Source organism: Numida meleagris, chromosome 4 (genome assembly GCF_002078875.1).
Source record: "Numida meleagris isolate 19003 breed g44 Domestic line chromosome 4, NumMel1.0, whole genome shotgun sequence".
NCBI classification, from domain to species: domain Eukaryota; kingdom Metazoa; phylum Chordata; class Aves; order Galliformes; family Numididae; genus Numida; species Numida meleagris.
Window position 1 is genome coordinate 34,560,365 of NC_034412.1, and position 27,692 is coordinate 34,588,056.

Here is a 27,692-nt window from a genome sequence, read left to right on the forward strand (position 1 = left end):
AGCACTGTAGGAGACTGGTTCACGTTCACAGCTTAAACCAAAACCACCTGAGGCTGAAACAACAGGAAAAGTAGCGCGAGCATGGTGCTTTTGCTTTGACTTTAAAACTGGCCTCTGTAGCTGTTGGCAAACCAAAGTAACCGGGGAAAAAAGAATAATTCCTGCCAGGTTGGGAGTAAAAGTAACTGGAAAATTTAATGGATTTGTCATTAAAACGCTCACCACTTCCTCCAATTTTTGGTCTGCATTCTGTGGTTTCTGTTTTAATCTTTCTTTCCTGACAAAGGCTTCAGTACTTCTTGAGGCCAAAAAATGAGTATTTCTGGTCACCTCGTTTGCGAAACGCAGGTCACCGTCTCTCTCGCAGCACCCTATGCACGAGGCTTGTACCATCTGGCTGCGGTCAAGCTGCGATCCTCCAGCACGGCTCCTGTGCAAAGGCAGCAGCACCTCAGCTCGGTGCTGCGTGGAGAGATGGCTTCACAGAGGACAGGGTGGCTGGCCAGGGTTTTGCAGGATTTCTCCAAGGGTAGACGCAGAAGCCCTTACACTCGTGAGCTCTGCTAGCAGTTGGCATGTACCACAGCTGGCAAAACTCAAAGGTAAAGCACAGCTCCTCAGAAGCACCTGCTTTGACTGACAGATTTAAAGCAAGGGGCTCAATATCACTGTGCTTGACAAAAGCTGGAAAGCCATTAAAATGCATCTGGGGAACTGAGCAGTGTCAGTCTGATTCAGAATGGATGATATATCCATCTTACCAATTTCACTGCACAACAGGCAACCGGAGAAGGCAAACCGAGTGGAAGGAGAGGGCTGAGTGAGCTGAATTCAATCTTGTGGTGTGTTCTTCTGCCTTAACAGCTGGCACTTAGCCTATGGATAAATACAGGATTTCATTTTCCGTGGACATCAGGTTGCCTTTTCTCACCAGCCCAAAACTCACCCTCACAAAAGAAAAGCTTCAAACAGAAAAAGAAGCTCACAGTGTGTAACTCTACAAAGAGCTTACAGGAAGGATTTTCAGTAAATTAATATCACCAGCAACCACACAGTTCACAGAAGCTCACAGCCTTTTGGTGTAAACTGCGATTTAGTTGGCTAACATGCTAAGTGTTAGATCCAGCGACCTCAATTATACTTTTCCTTTCCTGCTTCTGCAGTGGGAACCTCCTCCCCACACTGCCTTAACAATGAACTTAGCTGCTGCCTTGTTTTTGTTGTATGTATTGACCTATCACTTCTGATCATTCGTCTGTGCATGATCTTCTTCACAGCGTCTTAGCCTGCTCTGGTGTCTGAAGCACTAAATATTTTACAGTAGGCTATCACAAGTTCAACTTAATGAGAATCAAGGCAGCATATTGGGTACAGGCCCAGGATTGATCTTGAGTTCATTCTGATTTGAAAAGATTAAAAGGTACATCCCCCTCCTCTATTTTATTTTTCACTTGCATTTCACATTGTCTACGCACACCCAAGGTGAGCTTTTCCTCTCTTCTCCTGCAAAAGCTGCAGCAACTGGAGGAGACCACATGAGTGACATTACAGGAGTCCTAAGTGAAAAACGAAGCAATGGGAGAAGGAAGAGTTTTTAATCATTCCATTTAGAATGCTGCTTCCCCCTGAGTTTGTGAAGTGTGAATTCTTGCTTATATCTATTTCAATAAGAAATGAAAAATTTGTAACAAAGGACATCTGTTCTGCAAATGCAAAGCTTTCCAGCTCTTCAATAAAGATGAAAAAATGTCTCAGAGACTTTCAGGAGTTTCTCTGTCAGAAAGCAGAGATATTCTTGAGACCTGTAAGGCAAAGTGAAATACACCTGCTCTCTTTCAGAATACGCCCTTCTTCCCCTACAGCTGCCTGATGTGAAAGCCTTGTCAAGCCATTTTTCCCAGCTATAAAATAAAGGTGACCAGCAAAGGATTGTAAAGAAATGGCTCTATACTTCCTCTTAGGTAAATTCTTCAAAGACAGGGAGGTATGACTTTGCAAAAGCTGAAAGCATTCACAAACAGCAGCTGGAAAGAGCAAAGTGCTGAATTCCTCCCCTGAGAACGTCCCCTTCATACAGAGAGGTGCCACCCCTACGAGGCTTCCCGGTTATACCCTCCACGGAGCTCCCGAGACAGCAGCACTAAGAGAAGGCAGAGGCATGCACTGATTTTATCTCCAAGGGAGAAGACAGCAAACCAACTGCTATTTCTTCTCTGTTGCCTGGGCATAGAGTCGCTACCAGGGCAATCAGACAGCAGTGCATTAAGAAATGGGATGCAAAGAAGAAAACCATCATTTTGCCTTAAAGGAAAGGACTGGAAGGGGATATTTGTCTCTAAATTTGAGGGTTGACACAAGCAGTGTTTGAACTAGCTTTTAAATATTACACTGGTAGAGTACTGGTGAAGTTCGATATAAAGAGAAAGGGAAGAAAACTTTGGGAGTAGTTATTAATTAACAGGCCAAAAAAGGAACAGTTTTAGGTAAACAAATGTGATGCTAATTAAGAAAAATAATACCTGGAAGAGGCATTAGGAACACGTGCACACATACACGAAGCATACGGCGCTGTTACATGCTCTTATTGTTTGGATCTCTGCAGTCAAGGGCTAGGTCTTCTGTGCACCAATGCTACCTGCAAATAAATCTGAATAGGAGCCACTTTTGAAAATGCAGAGCAAGGCAAGGGACCCATTCTTCACAGATAGATGCAAAACTACCAAGTTCCAGAAGCTGCAGAAAAGGTATCCCAGGCAGCAAACAGAACACACACACTGCAGCAGGAACACCACCTCCTATGTGTGGGTCCTGAGCAGGGCAGAGGGGCTGCAGTTTGTCTGGGCTGCTGAGCCTTCCTTCTCCTGTGTACCCATACAAACACACTGCAAACCCAACTCACGGCATGCTGTCTGACTTGGGCCTGCCACCACACGGCACAAAGCGATGCCAAGTACTTGGGTTTACTGGGCTTTCAGAGCGCAGCGCTCTGGAATTAATGAAATGTGCACTGCCACAATCAAAATAATCAGTCTGGGTCCTTGCATGAGGCCGGTGTTCCTTCCTGGAGATGGAGCACAGGGGGCTGGCCTGCAAGTGCCCTGGGCCTGGTCCAGCAGTCCCAGCACGCCAGCCCTCCTGGCCGGCTGCAATTAGCGGTGCTGCTTGGAGAGACCCGAGTCATTAGCCAGCATGGAAAGTTAATCACTTGCCCGCCATTACAAAAGGGAAGGTCTCTTCGGGAGAAAGGTCGGTGGCTGTGACCACTGTGGGGGACAGTGGCTGCTCTCCAAACGGTGCCCCGTGAATAAATCAATGTCCAAATCCCAGGGCTTCTAGCCCTTCACCAACACAAACGCTCAGGAAGTATATACTCAAAATGACCCAGAATACAAAGATCTCTCTCCGAGCCCCAGCTCTGGGATGCCATCTCTCTCGTTAACCCCTCCCTGCCCAGGCTGCCCTGGCTGCCTCACGGAGCGGGTTTGTTGTTCCCACAGTACACTATTTGTTGAAATAAATATGGAAATAAGGCTGAGCAAGACAGCTAGACTGAAATAAATTCATCACTCATGGGCTCTCAAGGGAAGAAAACCACGCATTTTTTCTAAATGATTATTTCTGAAGCACTGAAGGAATGGCTATATCACTAATGAGGCCAGTGCTCCATGACTGCTGATTATAAATGACCTAAAAAGAGACAAGGGGATGGTGTATGTGTGTATAGGGGGATGGGGAATGAGATGAATTGTTCTTCCTTAGGATCTGGAATCACCTCCCCAGGCTCCTCAAAAGTCTGAGAGCATCTGTAGTTCACCACAACGGCAGGCCTGGCGTATTTACAGCCGCGCCAGGAAGTTTGGGCTGCAGCGTTGTGCTGCGCTAACAAGTAGGCACACCATCCCTCTCCTCCCTTGATAGGTCACTATCTGTTCACTGCAATAATAACTAAAAAGGAAAACGAGCCCTCTTAGTTGCCCTTGGGTCTAAATTATAGGTCCTGCCAGTTGAAGCAGTCCGACTTGAGGCAAGAGGAGGCTAAAGCTGGTAATAAGATTCACTTGTGTCTTCTCTCGCTCGCTAATTCCCATGGAAACAAGCAACTCACGACAAATGACTAAAGGATGCTTGCAAAAATCTTACTCATATGTTTTGCTGCCTACCTTCTCCCACACCTTCGGGCTGAATGATTACAGATGCATCACACAGGCAGCACTCCCAGAACATGGCTGACTGCTGAACAGGACAGGACAGCCACATGCACAAGTGGTCAGGATGCAAGCCAAAAGCAGCAAACCCAGCAGCGTGAATTCAGACAATAATACAGCCGTTTCGCTGCAGCTTTCAGATTCTTAGTGGTATTATTGATGTCACATGCTTTGTAGAAGTGACAGCACCCAGAAGAAAAAGATAATCTAAGGGACAGCCCCTAATACATAATGTGACCTACTACCCAAATCTGAGGATACTACGAAGATGGGATTGCTTATTTATCTAACAGGGCTTTGTTTCAGCTGGTCTTATAAACAGCAATTGCCAGGACACCTTAAAGAACACAGATCTGAAAATAGGCTTCTGCGGGAGCTCAGACAAAGGAGCCCTGACAGTTATTAGATGGATTACAGTCATGCACCACTGCCAGAGGTTTCCCAACAATATCTGAAGACTGTTTCCTTCTGAGGGCAGCAATGTCCTCTCACAAAAGCCAGCGCAGTTTGGGAGAGGCAGCTTTGCTTCAATCAAAATCCTTCTGTATTGCACCTTAACCTACGGTGGCAAAAGCAGCACGTTAGCAGAACTGGAGGGCTCCAATCTTTCCTCAGACCCCTCTTTCGGCCAATTGGAGTGGCTTGTTGCAGAAGAGTTACTGCACCCTTGGAGGGGAGTTACTGACCATTTTCTTCCCTTTGGGAGAAAGTGGCCCCATTTCCTTGGGGCCTGGGATCTCTCTATGAGCTCTGCAAGCGCCTGCACCTTTACGAAACCCTAGAGTGTACAGGCCAGAAAGGCAAGGCTGGGCACAGCTGCTAAATCCAGAGGGAGGTGAAGAAAAGTTGAATCAAGTTTCTCTCCTTCTCCCAGGTCATTTGTCACAAGCCTTTACAGCTAATAACCTCTTTGTAAAATTTATAAGCCAAGTTAGAGAATTACAGCATAGGGAAATAATTCACTAATAGCCTATATAAGGCGGTTTAGAAATCTGGTAGGAAAGAACCACAATATATTAAATTCCCCAGGTTTCAGAAGTTACTGCTGTAGCTGCTGCTCTTTTTTAACCCTGTCAAATTCAGCTGGCCGATATCTATGCAAGACTTCATTCCTGATTCTTCTCTCAGAGATGCTCACGCTGCAGCACAGACTTGCAAGCCAGCTCTGTACCACCAATGCCGGAGCCAGTTCCCAGTTCCCCCCTCAAGGCATTTACAGACAGGGTTGTCTTCTCCCTCGACACATAAACGCCCCACCACAGACGAGCAAACCTCATTTGCTTTTCCAAAGGCCTTGGGCTATTCCCTCCCAGAAAGTAAATCTGACAAGAAAGTGAAGACCACGCGCTGGGTTATGCTACCCCTCTGCCCCTTGTTGAAGCACAGAGCACAGAAATCAGAGCAGATGCTGCATCGGTATCCTTTCTGAAGTACTCGAATGAATCTGACCCCAGTCTGAAGCTTTAAAAGTGTAGCGGCGTGTAAACGTAAACAGCTAAAACTGGTGTCAAGTCAAGTGGTAACAAGGCCACCGCTGTTTTTACAAGCCTCGTGCACTTAGCAGATAAAAATGAGCATCCTATCAAAGCCCTCCACCAGCCGCCGTTATTACCACGGGAGGAAACAATGCCCTGTACAATCGGTGTAACCCAGCGCCACTGATAGGGAGCCCAATTTCTTACAAGCTGTCCATTAGTATGATGAAGAGACTAATAACCGCCACACACGGTTTTTTATCTTTTCTTCCTCTTCTTGTTGGTCCACTGGCAACTGCTAATAGCTTTCCAGGGCTCCTTTAAATAAACTGAACTAATTACTCCGCACAATGACACCACGGCTTACAGACAACTAATTATGTCATGGAGGGGTTTCTTAACATGCACATTCATTTGCAGAGGGCCACATCTAACATGCAGCAAATTTATTCCGTCTTTATGCTATCAGCTGGTACCAAAATAACACTGAATACACGGCAGATCCAGACGGCAGAACTTTAGCAGTCAAGCTCTCCCAGGAGGCTAAAAAACAACACATGGAATACGCATATTACAGAACACGTATAGCAGTGCGCCGCTAGCCTCTCGCACGCTTAATACAGCGCTGTGGCACAGGCTGAAACTGTTGTGTAAATAAAGCTCTGCTTTTCTTCACTCGCATTTGCTGCATGTTGAACAGGCGAGAAGTACTTGCTACGCCTAATGCCCTGACAGCATGCCTCAATAGAGGAATAATGGAAATCCTTGTCCAAAAAAGCACAGAACTGAACAGATGGACAACATAAAAGACAAGATACACTGGGAGACTGTTCCACCAGTACGCAAAGAAGAAAGACAGAAGTTAAGTGACTCACTGTGTGCCATGCAACCAGCTGGAAGCGAACTTGGAGTTTCCTGACACTCACTCCCTTTTTAGACAGGATGATATCAAACCGACACCGATTGTTTTGTTTTACATAGACTTTGCAGACAGATATCTAACTGACAAGATGGGATTATACCAAATTATTCAAAGTGGATGTGGCTGAATGCCTTTTTAAGTTTCAGAAAATCTAAAAGGACTTTGTTCTTTAAAGCAAGATGCTCGGTGACAGAATTTTTTAAGGTGTGCAGTCCCCCCCTCCCAATCCCTACATAAAAAGCAAATGAAAACATTTGATTTGCAAGCTCTTCTGGACAGCCACGGTGTATGAGCAGAAACTCTCTCCTCAGAGACAGTATTCTGAAAGGATGTAGCAAGGACACCTCTCCACATACACTCATAATGATCCTTAGCATTAACAAGAGTTATATGCATAAAAAGCAGCATATATCTTGTTAAGCATGTCTGAGTGACAGATGAACTGATATAAGAGGGCAGAGTATCATATTTAGAGCTATTAGCTGACTGTCTGGTCAAAATATCTGTGCAGAAATGTGTGCCCAATTATACATGAATTCAATTCTTGTCCACGTATCAAGCACACCTACTCTTTCACAAAGAGCAGTGTGCTTCACTTGCTGTTTAAAGCAAATGAGTCAGTGGGTTTCATAAGAAAATGGTAGCTTTTACAAAAGGGGCTTCAAAATCTCACTTGAGATGCAGGCTGCTGTTTTCTGCAATGCTCTAAGGCTCTATCTTCCCTCTAAACAAGAGGATGTTTTTACAGGAGAACTGAACTATAGACAGCAAGCCTGCTGCACAACTACAGCAGAAACAGGAGACAGGTAGTTTCCTCAGTGACCAGGCTGACCTTGACTAGCAACGTCAAGACTGTAGCTTTTGCTACAGCGCTTGGCTGTCCGCTGTGATTCTGCGGAGGTGGGTCACTTGGTTAAGTCTCTCACTGTAGAATCAGACAGCTTGAGCAGAGACACACAGTAACAGCACTCCTCCCATGCGCAAGAACCATTAGAAGACAACAAGATATGAACAAAAATCTCTGTCATGGAAACGGAAGGAAAAATGACATGAAAGAGATGCAGAAACAAGGGTGCACCATGTCCTTTGTCCCTCAGTGTAACCTCATAGCCTTGCAGCATGGTACCACAGAGAAGAGGACCTCATGCCGCAGCTCACATCAGCAGAGCTGAAGCTTTCAGACTGACAGCCAAGCAGTCCTGCAGCAACTGTTCTAATATTAATTAGGCAGAAGGTGCCCAAGAAAACCTGTTGAGAGTCACATGACATTAGGGATAAAAGAGGTCCTGTTCAGCTCGCACTGAGAGTATCGCTGTTCATCCTGATTTTGTGCTGGCCCACTGTGAGTCAGTGCCAAGTGACAACAGGACACGAACGGAATCTGCACAAATGGTTCATTTCTCTTAAGAGTGGAAAAACAACTTTGTTAAAGCAAGGATAAACATACTCATCCCGAAAAGGAGGTTCTGCTCAGAATACCTCCTCTTTCTTTACACCTCTGAGTTTCAGATTAATTTAAAGGAAACTATATGAACCTCCTCAGCAATCATACCCATGACCTAGTTACTGTTTCCCATGAGAAACTCTGAGGTTTCTCGTAGCATTTTTCTTACGCTTATGCTAGGATGTATCATTTAATATCACAAACTGCAAGTCTTGTGTTTTCTCCTTCTGCCTATTGTTGCAGGTGTCAGGTTCAAACTTTCCGTTGGAAACCAATACTTTTTTAAAACACAGAACCCAAGATTCTCACATACACTGGGACAGCAGGACCCCAGGCCTACCAAAGAAGGCACCAGATAACCATGCTAAAACATGAGCTGGAAAACATGGATTGGCCTGTAGCTCAAACCATGGTGCTCACTCATCAACCCTTCTGATCCTCAGAAGTATGCAGGAGGCACAAGGAGGTTTTGCACCTACATCAGGTTGGATATTAGGAAAAACAACTTCTCAGAAAGAGTAGTGAGGTAATGGAATGGGCTGTCGAGGGAGGTGGTGGAGTCACCGTCACTGGAGGTGTTCAGTAACTGTGCAGATGTGGCACTGACGGACATGGGTTAGTGGGCATGGTGTGATGGGCTGGCAGTTGGACTAGATAATCTTAGTGGTCTTTGCCAGCCTTCATGACTATATGATCTCCTCAAATGGAAGCATGCTGCCTGTATTTCCATGGCCAGTGGCCATGGCCACAAAGAAAAAAATCAGAAGGAAACTAGCAATTTCATACAGTTTGGTGTTAACACTCAGCTCTTTGTTCCACTGTGTTGGTAGCAAGAAAGTATACATACCTTCAACCTTTTCCTGTGGAGGTAACTAGGGTAGCAATTTGCACAACGCTGGTTTTTGGTTCTCTGAAGTGAATATGGGATTTACACATGCACTTTTTCCTCCAAAAATGCAAATTCAAATGACACAGTATGACACATTTTGTTCTGTCTAAGCAGCCCATAACAAAAATGAAAAACCTTTGTTTTCTGACATTTTAGGCTGTTGCAGGCTAAAAGGACAGGCTGCCAGTGCTTCCACATGAGCAGGAGCCTCTGAATGGGTGCAGAGACCCACATTTAGGCCACTAGGCAGCACTGAGGGATGTCAAAGATGCCAAAGAACACCAGGCAAACATGCCCGCAGGCAAGCAGGGATTTGTCTCTGCCTTTAAAACTTGTATCTTAAATAGATCACCCACGCAGTAGTCCAAAGATGGACAACACACTCACACTTCCCTTAAGCAGGAAGAAACCATTTGTTCAAAAAGACTGCCTGTATCTGAGCCACAGGTCATCTCCTGTGTGCAGCTGAGGCAGGGAAACCAGATCCCTCATAGGATGCGGTTCCACATGGGTGATTGACATATGTGGTGCCTACTGACAGGTGGCCTGAAACTTGGGAATTTGTCCACACTGTGACTTCTCAAACTTCAGTTCTGCTGCATGCAGACTCAGAAGCTCTGCATTCTGAGGACAGCATAATATTTATACCAGGGTGCCGAGCCTTGCCTCTCTCCTTCTCTTTCTTCAGGGTATTTATACAGCTTTTTTTTTCCCACCTCACACAGACTGCTTGCAGTTGATACAGGAAAAAGTAGAGGTCAGAGGAAGAGTAAAGATACATAATCTAATTTTCATTTTGTCCATTAATCATGCACAATTTCAGCCAGCCATTTAACAAGGTAGAATTCAAAAGCGATTTCTCCACAGATGAGGGGAAATTCACTCTAATTTCTGCTGCTGCACAGAGCAGTCTCTCTTTCTTACACTGGAAAGTGGAATCCCTGTGCCCAAGAAAACCTACACTCTCCTGCGGCTTTTGTAAAATGTTTAAGCTAAATTTAAAAGTATCCCTCCCAAATTGTTGGTGCTTTGTGGGAGCAGTGTTTTTTTTCAGGGGTGTATGTGGATCAATGCAAGCCCAAAAGGACTTAAATTCATTTTTATATGAACTTGACAATAATTATATATTTGAAAATATCCTAGCCCACAAGTAAGGAATACTGAAATTTCCCTGTATGTGTAGAATCTGAAGACACCTCCTACATGCTCTCAGCCAGTTACCAGTCTCCCAACTTGTCAGGACCAAATCACCTCTCTCCTACAGTGAGTTGATTCTGGAAATGAAAAAAAATGTGCATTCATCACAGGTAAGGCCAATGAGATTGGAAGCATCAGGCCTTGGACATCCATAGATGAGGCAGCAAAACACATTTTATCTTGGTCCTCAGATAGGGTTTGATGAGCACCACAATATTCGCCACCTCAGAAGATGATGAAGTCTATTCTATATCATTTATCCGTATCATCTTCGTTTAATTATTTGCAAAAATTAGCTGGACTGTGGAGCGGAAGGTATCTCTCTAAGGTTTAAGAATGATCCAATGCAGCTGCATTGGGAGTGAGGGCTGAGGAACCCAGCAAGGTCTACAGCGAGACATGCACCTTCTCAATGATCACTCAAGAGGAGAACTGACTCCCACTCTTCATCAGTATGTGAACTACAGAGAGCCCAGTACCTCCATACTCAAGCTTCAATATTTCATAAGGTTCCCATGTCAGCTGTGTGCTCTTTTCCTTTCTATTTGCTGGGCTTTTGTCATGCAGAGGAACAGAGCAAACGCTGAGCCTGGACTGAGAGGCGCAGCATCTTTTGTACCTTCCTGAGTAAACTGGAGAATTCCCACACCGAAAAGGTGACATGCTTGAGAAATGCCCCTTCTCTCTCTCAAAATCTATCTTTGAGCAGAAAGAAACATTTAACAGCTGATTCCTCCACCCTTTAAAGATTTCAAAGAAACAGTAGGATGTTTAAGAAAAGAGAAGTGCGTATGCACAGAGCAGGATAATATTTGAGTATGTCAAAGACTGAGTTGCTGACAATGACTTCATCTGTTTCAGAAGGAGCCGAGCAGTTCTGCTCTGTGACTGACAATACATTTGCTAAGACAGCATTGCCACTCAGGAGCCTTCCTTCTCTGCTTAGATGATGAAAAAGTGCTGATCTGTTCCAGGAAAAAGCCCACATTCTCCAGCCACAACCCTCCACTGGTTGCCAATCTTTCTCTAAAAAGTCATACCCTTATTTCTGAGTGTATCTAGGCTTCTTTAGTAAGACCACTGATTTAAGAAGAAGTACCATGATTCAGTCTCTAAGTCCCTAGAGGTATTTTCCAACAGGCCCATGCTATGTCAAGTCCTGATGCAGGCCGTGGAGAGGTGGTGTTTGAAACAAGCTCCTTTGGCACAACTCTGATAGAACCAAGGTGATAAGTAGGTGAGATGACAGATTTATTATGCTTTCTTTTCATTTCCATCTTTGGCACTGATAGTCTTAGAGGCTAAGAGAGACTGGCGAGACCCGAGAGCGGCCTTTCAGTATCTAAAGGGGGGCTATAAGAAGGAAGGGGACAGACTCCAGACTCTTCGGCAGGGTCTGTGGTGACAGGACAAGGGGAAATGCTTTCAAACTAAAAGAGGGGAGATTAGACTGGGTTATAAGATTTTTACAGCAAGGGTGGTGAGGCACTGGAACAGCTTGCCCAGAGATGTGGTGGATGCCCCATTCTTGGAGACATTCAAGGGCAGGCTGGACCAGGCTCTGGGAAACCTGATCTAGATGTAGGTGTCCCTGTTCACTGCAGGGGATTGGACTAGATGACCTTTAAGGGGCCCTTCTGACTCAAATGATTCTATGATTCTAATAGCCAATGTCTATGAAACCAGAAACATGAGAAGACTAGCAGGGATTATACTTATCCCACAGAGCTTCTGATGAGACTGACCACGAAGATTTGTTAAGCAAACTGAAAGCCTGCTGAAGGTCTTCACAAATATATATCTTTATTTGATTTACAATCTGTTTATGAGAATTTATCTTTACATACAGAAATATGTAAATGAGAATTTATCTTTACATACAACCTCTCCCTGTGGACAAAGATCAGATGCTGCTGTAACAATTATGCCACTATAAATTTGGAGCAGATTTAGTAAAATTGTATTTTAGGACAATCTCATACGGTGACTGGAATGAGTATGGAATTAAGTAACTCAGTGAGAGTGGAGCTTCCAGAATCCAGCCTACCAGGAAATGTTAATAATATGTAGATATCTAAGCGTCTGATTGGTGCAACAGGAATACTATCCCATGTACCATGGTAAAGAACAAGTAAGACTACTAGATGGAGGCCAGCTACAGTATCACCCTCAAAGGATTTTCCCTAAATACTTAATTCTGCTGCTTTTCCTTTCCATTTGAATTGATTGGACAATGGTTATAGTCTTATTTCTTAATTGGTGATTTAGGGTTATCTAGCCCTTTTGCTTCCTGTATCAACAACTGATCACAGTTTCCTAACAAAGCTGTTTTCAGTCTTAACTATCTGTGAATGTGCATCTACAGGACTACAGGAGTCAGCCAGGACTCAGAAGAAGCTACACGCTCAAGAAAAAAGGAAATATTACTTTAAATAGTGCAATTTTCCCTCTAGAGAACTGAAGTCTTATGCTTCCATGACTGCTAATAAAATCCGAACAAATCAATGTAAGGCACTCTGGGCTGGCATTCCTAATTTTCAGAGATGGCTGTTTATAATGTTGAAGGGATTATGGGGAAAGTAAGTGTTCCTTTACATGAGGCAAAAAGAGGATGAAATGCTAATCTACCTTTTTTAAGATGTGGTTTTGTGACAAGCAGCAAAAGTTCCAGCCGCTGCAGCAGATGCATCTGCCCACATGGGCTGAGGTACAAAGAAAACTGCCCCCAAAGCACACCCTCCACACACAGATGCATGCAGCCAGCAGTGGAACGCAAGGGAGCAGACACAGCGCCACGGTGTTTGCCCTCCAGCATCAACAGCCTCTTCAGCTACCCCCACGCAGCCCCTGCAGGGCTAGCTTGGGGCAGAGGAGAGGTTGCCTACTGAGGTTTAGAAAGAGAGAAGTAATAAAGATGCAGAAAGAACATTTTCAAAAAATGACAAGACTTAAGGATCTAACCTCCACTTTCTGTAGGATTTGGGGCATCGCTGCCCTTTTGGAAACTTCCCTTTGCACTTGGAGAATACAGCAGTATGCACTAAGATGTGGTAGCTACGGCCAAGAGCATGGAACTACAACACTTACTGTCTCCCTTCTTATAACAGTTAAAACTCACTTTTAGCACTCCAACCAGAAATATTGTGAAGTTCAGGAAAAGGTCTTCTATGTGAGCACAGGGAAACAATTACATATAATAATGAAGAGAGTTTTCATAATCCCAATACCAAGCAAGCCATTAGCTGTCCATATCACAAATAACTTGATCAGGTGCTGAACCAAAATACATTTTGCAAAGCAAAAAAAAACCTTTCAGAGATCACAGAGGCAGGGCTAGCTTAGTGTAGTGTTTTCTGTTCATCTGTTAGATCCAAAGGAAGCCACACAGAGCTAAAATGTTGGCTGCTTAGTCTGATTTTTGCTAAGTGTGTTTAGTGAATTAAATATTGCAAGGAACCCCAGGCTGTGCAATCATATCTCTGCTAATACACTTTTATATTCTGACAGGGACGCTTAACAGCATGAAATAATCCTCTTCAATTTACAAAAGCAACTCCCAGCCTCTGAGTTTTAAACTATCTGTGATCAATCACTTGCAACAAATACAACATAGCTACTCTGTCAACAGACTGGATTTCATAGAAAGGATTGTTAAGTGGACTGTTTCCCGGTTAAGCATTTTAGTGCGTATCATCTTTTCTCCATCATACACATTTCTAAGCAAGAGAATGTAACTCTATTTACAGGGGATAAAAAAAGAAGATTATGCAACAGGAGAGCGAAGACACATATGCACAGAGGCCAATTAATATACATATATATTAATAACATCACCATTTGAATGCTAAGTGCAAAGAAGAACAACAAACACTCAAGCTTATATCTAAAAGAGGGCATAAAACCCAAAATTCTTTTCAAAAACTTAGATGGAAAAATCTGATGTGTGCCTTTTAAATAGATAAAGTAGTTCAACTTTGGAGTGACGGAGATACTTTTTCATAACCTTAATTTTGTGGCTGGAATGCAGACACTATGGTGACAAGTTCATTACAAATTATTGTATGTGACATAGGAAAGAATAGGACAGATTCCCATTCCTGACTGTTAATCATCCTATATAAAACATGTGCATATGCTTTTAAGAATAATGGCAACAAACGCTTTAAATTCTTCTTCTACCTTCTGCAACTGAGCCAGGAGATTTCCATCCAGAATAAGCTTGAAAAACACTTCTTTTTTTAAATCATACATTGCTTTTAGAGTGAGATTTGTGCTTCTTTTCTGTACCCAAATCCCTCCTTTGTGGGGAAATGAAAGTAAATATAAAAAGAAATGTTACAAATATATTGAAAATGTCTCAGCCCTGATTGTCTTTTGTGTTGACACTTTTTATATCAGGGATTGTTTTGCCATTTTAAAAATCAAACCTATTTGAATGCCACCGAGACACTCAAAAATCACAAAAAATGATAGAAATTAATAGGATAAGACTGTTATTGTTTTTCAATTATTGATATCAACACTGAGTACTGTAGATTGGAAGATACGACCTACTTTCAGAAAATGACTAAGAACAATCATACTGTGAAATATCTTTTACAATCATAACAGAGAGGGGGAAATGTGAGAAAAATTGCATACAGTAGGACACAGGGAGGTGGGCTTGAATGATGTAGAGATATTTTGATAGAGAATACAAAAATTTTTCATTTTTGTTGCTGACCTCAACTTGCTTTTTTTTCTTTCTGTTTTTTTTTTTTTTTTGAGGGCACAGCATTTATGTAACAAGTGATGCGCTCATTTGATGCCAAGCCATGCCTGTGTGCTACTAGCAGGGAAATAATTATGTCACATGTTTATCTCTGCAAGACAAATGTGCCTTTGCACAGCGCCTGACCGCACAGAAGAGTTCTCCACAGCTCCTAGGTGGAGTCATGCCAGCCTTGGTGCCACGGCTCCTCTGGCTGGAGGATCGCCTGTACCAGGGCACAAAGGAGAAAGTGCTCTGGCACCCAGCTGTGTCCTTCAAGGACACTGAGCACCTCTTCTCCAAACTCGAGTCTCATCTTTTGCTTCAGTTTACCCACGCAAAGAAACCCTGAAGATCTCACTGGCACCAAGTGCCGCAGCACCAGCCCTTGCTTGAAGTGTCACTGCTCCAGCATCACCCAGCGCGGGACCAAGCAGCTTATGGCACAGGTATGTGGGAACAGAAACTAGTTTATACAAAGAGTTAACAGTAATGGCATGCACCCCATCTATGAGTCCACCGAAAATGCAGGCCTTACTGAACATACTCTGTTCCCCTGGTCAGACTCCATGGGTCTGGTTTTCCTGCACAGGGTAATAAAGGATCTTGCTACTGCCAAGACCGCAAATCCCAAATGCAACATGACGAAGATCCAAAGTGCCCTGTTTACAGAGCTAAGGCAAGCTCTCCATGCTAATTCTCTGCTAAGCCAAAGCATGGGGCTTTGATTTCCTAACCTCAGGATGTTATCTGGCTCCAGTATAGGATTATCATTAGCTCCATACGTCTGTCCTTACAGCAGGGTCACTGTCATGCCATATGCCACTTGGACAATCTTTATTCTTTCTAGAATCTTTTTTGTTTGTTTGTTTGTCTTTTAAATCGCAGTGTACATCTGAAAGAATTTGGATCCCTTTCAGCTTTCAAAATCTGCTTTGCATTGCTAATGCTTGGGGCTGTAGGCAAAGTTGCATTGGAGAGACAAAGAAAGAAGAGATGCACTAAAAACCTCTTAAGACATAAAATATCTTCAGGGTGCTCTTCTCTTAAATAGGAGCAACAACCAAAAAAAAAAAACAGAGCAGGTTTACTCAGTTTCCATTTACCAAACAAAAGACCAAGTTCTTTTGGAAAGCAGCTTCTGTGTACAGCATTACCTCAGTGAATACGCCTGAGTTGCACCAGTGTAACTGCAGAGCATCAGACCTCAGAGGAGCACATCAGGCTCACTGAACATCATGGAAGTTGTAGCAGGGCGAAGAGTCACAGCATCAGCACGCTCAAGGTGTCTCAATAGCTTGATACAGCAGGGAAGACCCCCACTCCCTCCAGTGCTGTGGTATGAGAAAGGGTCATCAGTCTCCAAATTGTCACTCTCTTACAGTAGAGTGGCAAATGCAAAAAAAATCAGGGAATCTGGAGGAAGAAGTGCAATGGCCATGAGCTCGCCCATGCTGGGAGGGTAAGATACAAATGACAGAGGAAGAGACTTCAGGTTGACCTCCTTGCCAGATAAAATCCATTATGCGTGATTAAAACTTAACAAAATGCAATCACATTAAAAATGACTATCATGAAGTGCACCATGATTTACTGACTAAATGAATGAGAAACTTATCTGAATAAAATAGTCCTAGCCCTACTGCATCGGCAACGCATGATAAATTGCTGATTGTGAGAAGATCATCGCTTGCTGTTGGATGACATACATGCATTGATTTTTCCTAACAACGCTAATTAGCATAATGGCATCTCCACATATATTACATAAAGTTTCCTCTTAGCAAGCAGAAAATATTTCAAGCCTTCTGGTCCCAAACTGGAAAGAATAAAGATGGAAAGAAAGAATTTACAAACTGCCTCATTGTCCTTTATTATGCAGATCAAAGGCCCAACCCACTGGATCTTACTTAATCTTGAAGAGATGGGAACAACATTCAAGAAAGCTCTTGCATTGTTCAAATAAGCTGTGATCACAGTGGGGTGTTTTTTACATGGCAATGATCTAATTTTGTGAGGCCAAAAAAAGCCTTTGAAAAAGAAGAATCTAATCCTAAAGAACTAGAAAAAAACATTTCTCCAATTTCATTAGCACACAGGGGGCAGACCGCGCAATCCCTGCATAAGCGCTCTCGTTGACCAGGGCTGTGTAGGTGAGAAAGCACTCACTAGGTTGAGAAGGCACAGACTATTAACAGGAAAATAGAAGTGGCAGAATAGGTCAGGAAAACGAAGGAGAGATCCCACATGATTCTCCACTAATTGAAAATCAATCACAATAGCCTGCATTTTTTGCTTTGAAAAATCTGTGAGGTGATAAAACATCCCCTTAGAAGCAACACAGTAGTCCATTGCTCAGCACCCCCAGCAGCACGTGGACTTCAGGCTTGGCCGTGAGGATCTTCCAAATGGCCATGCTTTTTCCAGAGGAACGGGTTCTTTGGGAGCATGAACAAAACAGCTCATTTGTCTGCATTAGTGCTTGGGATTTCTTTGACACAGTACGCTGAGCCTGGAGCAGAGGCCTGAGCAGGAGGAGAGGAAAGCAGAGCCCTAACCTGCCTTTGGTGAACTCAGTAATACTGGAGCTCATGCTGGCTACCCCACTACCTGCTACAGCAGGTGAGGTGCTGGGAGCTCTCTGGAGGTCTCCTAACATTCCCACTTGGCTCTGACCATTGCACAGAGCCAAAATGCAAGAGCCCTGTGACATGACACTTCTGTGGGGCGGCTGGTGAGCAGAGCAGGTACGTAAGATGCTCAGGACATTGGGGGCAAGGACAAACCACAAGGGTTTGCTGCTCCAAAAGGCAGTTCTCATCCCTCACCAACCCTCCAGCCACCGCTATGTTGTCACTGGCCTGATCCTACTCCACCACTGAAATCATACGCTGGCAGTGCACCTGGCATGCCAGCCATGCCCAGCCAACACAGCCCACCCCAAGCTGCAAGCGCATCTGCAGGTGACACCTGTGCCCCTTCAGAAGTGCCCTTGGAGGACAGCCCACGCTGTGTGCAACCAGAGCAGAGGACGGTGGTTTTGGCAGTGGTTTTTGTTTGTATGGGAGCACTGGGAAGAAATGAGGGTGTTACACTCTTGCTGTCTGCAAACCAGGTGCAGGAACTGGGCAACTGCAAATGAAAATTTCTGCATCAGCAAACCCAGGGACTGCCTTCGTGTCGTGGTGTGTCATCTCCAGCCAAAACCCAGAGCTTCAGCTGTGTGAGGCACGGGAGCTGGCAGGTACTGTCCTGCACATCTGCCCCCCATGCTCTTGTACTGTATAGAGCAAGGCTGGCGCCCATGAGCAAGCACTTCAGCAAGCCACCAGTGCTTCCCAGAAACCCGCACATCCTTCTTGGTGCTGCACTGGTGACTCCCAGCTGGGTACATGAAGAAGGGAAATACTGCCTCACAGTAATCACAGACATTACATTTTACCATACAGCCATGTGCACGCTATGTAGATTTGTGATATATGAACTATTTCAGAAATGACTTGAAAGGCTTTAAATATTTTGATTTTACTCGTCTCTTGGTGGGAACAGTGGAGCTATCTTCAAATGATTAGAACAGTTTCACACCATAGAAGGTATAGGGCAAGAGAAGGTATCATTAACAAGGCTTAAAAATCACAACAAAAATCACCTGAAATTACTTTTACATCTGTAAGAATACCAGAGCTTATAAGGCTAACGTACTGCCTTCTTCTGCCAGAAAGAAAACCTCACTAAGTGGGAAACTACATGTCGCTGGCAATTCAACAATAGAAAACTCCTACATACACTTTTTTTGCTTTAGCCTTCTATGATAAGCTTGATCCAGTGAAACTGCTCTACAGTTTCAAGCGTCAAAGTCCAGGCTGAGATAGATTAGCGGGCAGACTGAAGGTAGAGCAGCCAAATCTATCACATGGATGGTGCCACCACATCAGTGAAATTGCATCTAAGATCTCCCAGTCCTTCAACTGTCTGAAGACTGGTTAAAAAAGCATTTGAGATGACAACACATATTTCATCGTATTTCCATCAGCCAGAGGTTCACGGACCACACAAAGCCACAGTGTCTCCAGTGATCTCCTGCAGAGTGACAAGACCAAAAAATAGTTCTGTGCTATTAAACAGATAAGAAAGGGAGGTAGAGAAGCAAAAGTTGATGAGGAGAAAAAGAGGGAAAGAAGTACACACCGGAAATCAATTCTCTAGAATGAGCATATTGGGCAATCTTGGGATTTTTCCTTTTTCCAGGCAATACTATGCACCAAAAGTCATTTATAATGCAGATTCTTTTGAGGATGTTACCTCTCAAGCCTGTAAGGAACATCACATCAGATGGGGAGGAAGCATCTTCGCTGGGCAGTGCTTAAACCCTTTCTAGGCTGACCCTTTAAAAATCTCTTTATTTCTGTATCTTGAACACATCATCTTTCCCTCAGTTTCTCCAAATAGCATAAGGAAACAAAAGACAGCTTGCAGGTATAATGCTGAGATTTTAGCTAGTGGCAAGGAACCGGGCAGAACAGATTTTACAGAATGATGCTAGCACAAACAGCCAAGGACTAGGCTTGAGGAGTCTCATGTGGACTTTTCTACTGTCCACATGAGAACAGAAGTGAAAAAGAGACAGCTAAAATGTAAAAACATGATTTTGTAACAGAGCTGATGGACTTGGACTTTCTTTCTTCAGAGATGCTCGGCCTTGTCTAGACAGCTCCCTCTGACCGTGGAGCAAGAGCTGCTAACAAGCTCCTGCTGGGTGCAAACAAGCAAGCCGCCTGTTTGCAAGATGTGTTGACACAGAATTTGTGGTTTCTTCACAATGTGTAAGACACACTTACAGGCTAATACATGCAAAATGCTTCTCACACATGGGAAAAGAGGCTAAATAAGGACAGGAGCACTCAAGAATACATGTATGCCAATGCTACATGAGAACGAAGAACTGAGGAACCAACAGACTGGTTTCTCTCCATAGTGACAAAGTTGGCTGTCTCAGACTTAATGGTAATCTGCTGAACAATCGCACAGAAAGGGCAGGTTTCCCACTGCTCATGAGGAATGAAATCTTTGCTGAGAGCGCAGAAGCCACATTCTTTAGTAAATTAGATGCATCAGCTAGGATTTGGCAGAACCTCCTGAATGCACTCTTAACCACTTACTGGCACTGTCTTTCAAGAGGTATTACACAATTGCAGACCACTAACAGGCTAAAAGCCATGAACTGTGGCAAACAAGGATGAGTGACAAGGAGCCACCAAAGACCGGACAATTACTTTTCTCCTGAAAAGTATTATTTGGACAGAAGTGGGAACATTAATGGGTATTTACTGATGTTCTCCTAAAGCAAAAGAGTTGGCTTGTATTCCTGCATTTGGATAAGCAAACAGCCTGTTTCAGCACTGCTGGGAACATTTAAGGAGCCTGGGGATTATGATACAGCAGAGAATTTTCTCTTTCTGGCAGCACTCAGCCTCCCATAAGATATCTGTATGTTTTAGCTCCTCTTCTTGCATCCTTTTTCCTCTTCTGCCACTTCTGGCAGCTTCCAGAGCAGCACAGATATCTGTGGACAGCTTCAACTGTGGCATTTCTAGGTTTTTGAGCGCTTCTCCGTGTTACCTGAAATGAAGCTGTCAGTGCATGTAAGCTTGAATTAGCTGCAAGATCTCTGAGGTGAGCGCCATCACTTCTGACACATGGCTTCCACAACCCACACAAGGGCCCAGGCAGAGCACTGCCATGGCAGAAACCCCCACGTTTTCTTCCCTTGCAGCACTTTGTGTTGTCAGCTCACCCAGAGTACAGCGAGTGTCATCAGCAGCAGTGGGACAGGATGGATTCACATTCCCTCCCCTTCCACAGCAACTGGTTATCCTGCTGCACTCTCAGGATGGCCTCGGTGGCAGAGAAGGCAGCAGTTCGCCCCGGTCTCCTCCCTGCTTCCAGCCTGGCCTCAGGTGTGCCAATGCTCAGCCTTGGGAAGGCAGTAGCCTGCTCCTGGCCAGTCTGTAAACAAGACAGGAGCTGGTGCAGGAGATAAAGAAGGATTCACACAGCATGGGGTGCTGCAAACACTCCCTCTCTCCAGCAAAACAGCCTCTGAGGGAATGCAGACCCCACGGTGATTTTCTCCGATTTCCTCCCCAGTTGGTGTCCCTTCTTCTGTTTACCTGAGAGCAGAGCTATGGGCAGAGGGAAGGAGCCACATACATGTCAGGATGAAAAATGGAAAAAAAGAACAGGATGCAACTTGTTTTTAAGGTAACTACAACCTATTAATAGCTTGAAATAGGCTTTTTAATTAGAGGATACCCTGGAACCTCTGAACGCTGACCGATCAATCCTTCGGAACAGTTTTACTTGCTGAAAGTTCCTGAACAGGCACAGAGGTGTGCAGTGGGGAGCAACATGCATATGGAAGCACAGCGCAGCCACCTCAGCCCTCCCATGACAAAGGGAGGGCAGGAGAGGTACTGCTTAGAAAGGAGGTAATTCTGGTCCAAAGGATCTGTATCTGCAATATCTTCCCTTCAAATACTGATAAAAAAAATTACAACTTTGCTTGGAATACAAGCTTAGTTCATATAAATCCTTACTGTGAGATGGAAAAAGATACATATATTGTGTATATATCTATATCTCTATATATCTATGGAGAGACAGAGAGTTAATTTTAAATCCAGTTCCCAGTTTTCTTTACAAAGGTTAGGAAAGACAAGAAGAGTATACCTACAATGGAGAACAAGCTCCAGACTACCTGGGAAGAGGCTTTCCTCGCAAAAGAGTTTACTAACTGCTTGTTCCCCACCTACCATAGCAAAAGGCAGTTTCAAATGTCTGATAGACAAGAAAGGACCCCCCCCTGTCAGGGGGGAACAGCAGCCTGAAGGCAACCTGGGCAATTCCTTACAGCCAGTGCAGCAAGCCATCAGTTATCTAAAGCACACTGTGATATGCTTAATGATGACTAATCGGTTTTTTATTTATAAATGGATCATTAAAAATGACTGGGGAAAAAAAAAGATATTTTCAGTGGCTCTTCTGTGGGAAAAAATGGTAGGATTGAGTACATTCAGGGCCAAAATGCACCAGTAAAGACAAGCAGAAGGCCACTGTGAAAGAGTCCCCTTGCTCGAGGAGCAACCTGCACAACGCAGCATGAGTTTGCTGCTGCTCACGATTGACTTGCCTGAAAGGTATCACCCTCCAGAGCTGCCCTCTGCACAGTAAATGGGTGAACAGCTGTAAAGCATTTCCTGTCTTCCAACAAAGCCTTTTCTGCTCCAAACTCAGTGACACAGCTTGGGTGACTGCCATTAGCAGAGAGGGAAGGCCAACCACCAACCTCTGCACGGGTATCTTCCTCGTGCTTCTGAGAAGGAGATGAACTGAAGACCCCTCTAGACCTGGATCTGTACTGTTAGATCTGTCCAGGACCTGGTGATGAGTTTATTACTACTGTTAACTGCAATGTCTAATAAATCCACTGCACACAAAAATGGGTGTGCAGCTCCTTGCTGATGGCAGATGAAGCAATTTATGAACACACTCTTTGTGCTGAGCAATTACTTCACCCGTGTCCTCACTACAGACGGCAGCTTGAAACCAATGTGATTTGTTTCTGTGAGGTGTCTTTCCTAAAAGGTCTACATGAGGTGTTAGGAATACAAACGTGACTGCAGAGAAACTTTGAAGAAAGAGGTTTAAGCTTGCAGATCATGGAGGAGAATGAGAAGGAGCAGACAAGAGGTGGGCATCGTAGCCTTAGTTGTCCAGTTGTCCAGTTGGGTAGCACAAGAACAGATGACACTGAAACAAGAGTAAGGAAAACCACCAATCTAACATCATCTTGAAGTATTATTGCAATATTTGTAATTTGAAATGTTTTCCATTAAGTTTATTTTTTAGAGTCAAAAGTGGATGGGAGAATCTTTACTTTCAAAAGCATACTTCTGGCCAAATAGGTAAAGAAGAGTTGGAAAACAGGAATCCTAATGGAGGAGGGCTTTTGATTTTCCAGGGGACACCAGAATACTGTCACTGTCCAGTACTGCAAGCATCCGCCCTTTCATGCTGTATTAATTATGCCTATGCTTAGAGGACGACAAACATGCCCATGGAAGAGCATGGTATAAATATTCCAAGATCTTCAGTAGTGCTGCGTTGTCGGTTTCTGACAGATCCAACCGTAAAAGCATGTGGAAAGAACACAGTGTTACATCATTGTATATTGACAGTAAGAGTATACATAATAAAGAAGAAGAGTGAGAAGTCTGTGAACAATAAGAAATGGATCACCCCTGGTATTGCTGAAAGCAGGTGGAATGGGTTACAAGGCTGGAAAATGAAAACTGATGATGACAACTTGCCTAGTAAGGGAAAAAAAATGGAAAAAAAAAAAGCAGGAAGGTGTAGCTCTTTATGTAAAAATAATGCTGCTACTGGCTATAGATATTTCCAAATCACCATGTTTTGAGATTGCTGCTGTTACTAATAAAACTTGGGAAGTATTTGTTGATGTACATTGTATCATCAGACTAACAGGCCTACCTAAATAACAGAGCAAACTGCTCTTTATGCCACAGTCTAGACCGTGCAGAAAAAGGTAGTATGCTATTGTGGATACTTCAAAATAGAAGACGGTAAACATACTTCTTGTGTAATCAGCAATACAAATTTTCTGCTTCTAAAGGTAACATAGGGCCATTTCTTTATGGACAAGGATAACTCTGAGTCTCTGAGTCTTACAGAAACTAGACCAGAAGCAAATCACACAACAACGTATTTTAACAAGTCTTGGAAAAGTGGTGAAATTTCCAAGAATTGAAGGCTTGCCATTGTAACTGTGATATTTAAGACAAGGAAAAGACTAGTTATTCTGACTTGTCTCCAGCAAAAGGATGGATTTCAGTTTTCTGTCAGCGATGATTCAGAGGATAAAACAGGAATACCCATCAGCAGTTTCAGGAAAGTAGGTTTCACCAAAGACAGCCATGGTTTGCTCATGGTAGAATTATTGGTTCTGTTGGGACAACAGAACAGTGCTTTTATACTTGGATTTTGCAAGGCTTAGACTAGAGAAAAACATTAGGTATAAAGAATGAACAAAGCATGTATTAGGTTAAAAAGTACACACACATACAGATCATGAGAGATAGTTAATGAGGAAATATCAGCTAACCAGAGTTCTTTTTAGCATTGTGTTGAGGAGATCCAATCTTAGCCAAGTGCTGCTAACATTCGGTTCTAGTGATTTATGTTCTTATGACCTCTTCCCTAGAAAACAGGCAGATGATACTAGAAAGGTAAGCACTGGAAGGCCAGGCTGGTATTTACAAACCATCTAGTGAGATTGTGAGAATCCATCCAACACATCCTTTTGTGGAAAACAATGGTTACAAGTCAAACACACCATAGACAGGCATTCACTATGTCTCTATAAAAAGTTCACCAAGGAATCCTCAAAGCATCAGTCATTATTTCCATTCTATCCAATTTTCCCTAAAATCTACTAAGACAGTTGTGTTTCTGCTACACTTTCATGTTGTGAATACAAATCTTTAGTTTACAAATCTCTTAGCTTACCTGAACGTAAAGAACATCAACAATCACTTTTTCTCCCTGTCCCAAAGATAACCTTCAAAAAGTATAAAATCTTTTACTATTCCAGGGAGAAGCACACCTTTTCACTTGGAAAGGACAAAGACATTTTGGACATGTTCTCTGGACGCACATCTCCCTTTATCCTTTGCATACAAAAACAGACTGAGCAGATGATGCATCTTCAATTTATGACTAAAACAAAAGACAGAAAAGAGAACTTGAAGGTAGTTCTTCAAGTGTGGTGTCAATTCTCCTCTTCATTCACATCCCTCTAATTTCAAACAATGTAACCAGTGGTTTCAATAGGAACTATAATTGCAGCATCCTCACAGCCTCATGCAGGCAAAGAGCTGCAGTCTAGTTTTATTTTTCTTACACCCACGGAGAATTCTGTTTTGTTTCGACCTCTCATTACTCTCCCTCCCTCACTTGGCTCCAAACATCAAATTCTCTCTCAGCCATTCAACGTCTATTCCATTTGGCTGCTTTTTTCTTACCATTATGCACACATATTGAACAGCTGGAACCAAGAACAGGCACAATTAACGATTCTGAAATTTTCCAAAGAAAACATCTTTGCTTTTCCCCCATTTGAAATTATTTTTGGTTTAAAGATTAAAAAAAAAAAAACAAAGAAGGAAAAAATGCCTCCCATTAAACCTTTCGTACACCTTCAAAAACTAAATGGAACATTCTGGGTTAAAGCTCTACTTTTTTAGAGAAAAGGTTGTTTTAGGGTTGCTTTTATTCCTTAAATCACATAAGAACTCCTAAAAGGCCCCTGGTGCATCTCGGTGCCAAACCAATCTCTTTTATTATTGTACAGGAACCAGAACAGCAGAGGACCTCTACCCCTCAAACACCTTACATGTTACCAGCCCTAGGGAAAAATTGTGTTTGATGCTTTAGCCTATAGCCACAGCAAAGCATCCACAGCAGTATCCACGAGAAGGACAAGGCTAAGGGGCATTAAATGCCACATCCTCACACACTAATATGCAGTTTTAGGGCAGATCTGGGCATTTGGGACAAGGCCAAGAGCAGGGATTTCCAAGTAAAAACTTGACCAAGTAGAGAAAAGTTGGGCACGAGGGGATGCCGGTAGCAGGATAGAGCCCTGCTGAATGTAGATGGGTTGGGATCTGATCATGGATTTTATACTCAGTCTCGCAAGAGTGGCCTGTACTACCTTCTGCTGCATGCTGGAAAAAATCCCCTACTTCAATATCCAATATGCTGTCTGTTTTGTGGAAAAACAGAAGAACACCCCACCCAGCACTTCTTTGAAGAGAACAAGCTATAGGATAAAATGAAGGCTATCACGTTACAGGGTGTGTGCTTCTTTCACATTGGTGCAGAGGGGCTACAGGCACAGTGCCAGTCCCGGTCTGCGCAGTGAAGCAAAAGACCACTGTGTCTGACAGGAAGAGTTTCAATGCTGACACTGCAGAAAGCCTTTTGCTAGACACTGGTTTTGCTGCTGTCATTGACATCAAGCTAAATGCTCTCCTTTCTTCACAAGAGCATTTGACCCAGCAAGCCCAAGACACCAGCCCTGAGCACCAGCCGCTCACCAACACGTTTGTAGGGCAACTGCCGCCTACTGACCTCCACATAGTGTCCAAAAGGCCTCAACAGAAAAAACGGTGTCTCTCTATAGTACATTAAGTGATCAAAGTCACAAGTGCATTCTGCTCATTAACAACCAAGTGGCCAAAATGGACACAGGTCTAATGAATGTATGTGGTACACACGCACACAACTAGCTATACTTGGATGATGCCACAGGACACAGAAAATAAGACTAGGTAGGGTCTTTTGTACATGCCTGATTCTCCCTAAGTCGTGTTCTGGGTCTTGATCATCCCCCGACAGTTGTCACCTGACCGAAACATATGGACACTGCTAGCCACGCGATACAATAGCTAGAACTCTCTTTCCCTTTAAATAGCGTTTGTTAAATCCTCATGATTATTTAAACACACACACATTTTTACAATTCTGTGTCAAAGACCAAAACTACAATGAAGGTAGAAACTAAAAGATCATTGAAAGATATATTCCCCTTGCACTCAGAAATGTGTTGCAAACTGAAGAGTGCAATCTCCTGATTTTTCACAGACAATCTGGCTACTCTGACTGCCTGCATCCTGCAGTACAGAGTAGAATCAGGTAATCTGCATCAGCATGGATTCAACTCAATAACATCAACAGATCATTTTACCACCTTTGCAAAACCAATCCATTTCTACCAAGCACATCTCACAATAATAAAGATTTCCAGTCTTCCACAGAAAAATGCTTTTTAGGGAAGCAAGAAGACAAGGAATGAAAAAATACATTACATATAGAAATCTGTTATTTCAACCTTCCTCACAAAACAAAATCCCTTCTGGGTAGGCAAGTGAGTTTTATATAATAAAATACGGCTTTGCCTTAGATTTCTTCTTTGTAAGATACAGAAATGACTTAATATCTGGTCTTAGTTTTGGAAGAACGTCTAGTTTTATACAAATATCTAGTTTTTCTTATATTAAAAAAGGAACTGACTGAGATTAGATACATGAAATCTTGACTTCCTGTTCATATCAGACAACTGCAGAGAGATAGTAACATGAACTTCTCAACTAATGAAATGGAGGAGATGACATTAACTCTTTCACATAAGCAGTTCTTCCTCTCAATTCTTTGGCAGGTGTTCGACTTCAACAGATGTAACAAAAATGTTAAACATTAGACAGCCTGACCAAACATTATATGCCTCTCAATTACAACCTGACAAATCTGTATCTCTGATTACAGTCTGACTTTTAGGTCATTATCGCAGTGTTTCTCTAGAGAAGTCTTCACAAAAGAAAGGAGCTTTAGACTGGTAATTTCCAATGCAGTAGGCAAGTAGAATTAAAACACAAATACAAACCTTTGAGCTGCTACCATACATTCTGAATCATAATCAGGAGGCAGATGAACATTTCTTTTTGTTTTGCAGTTCACTTTAAATAATTTGTAATGGACTCCGACCTGGTGAACCTCCTGCTCCTTCTATTGGTAGATCCCCAAACTCCACAGGCTGCAGAAATGACAGGGTTTTTTTTGTATTTCTACATGCATTACAGCATCACAGTTATCCATGCTCAGAAGGAAGTACTCCGTGTAGGTGGTGTGGAAATGGCAAATTTAGTAAAACACTGTTACACAAACCTACCA

General features: G+C 43.2%; 1 protein-coding gene and 1 long non-coding RNA gene across 5 annotated transcripts in view; both read right to left on the reverse strand.

Annotated features, from left to right (window-relative positions):
- Positions 1-27,692, reverse strand: part of MAML3 (mastermind like transcriptional coactivator 3) — a 201,101-nt gene that overhangs the window by 47,728 nt on the left and 125,681 nt on the right. The window lies entirely within an intron of this gene.
- Positions 116-2,769, reverse strand: LOC110398921. The gene is made up of 3 exons (XR_002438752.1): positions 2,520-2,769; positions 762-876; positions 116-430 (listed from the first exon to the last, which is right to left on the reverse strand). It is a non-coding gene; the product is annotated as an uncharacterized LOC110398921 (long non-coding RNA).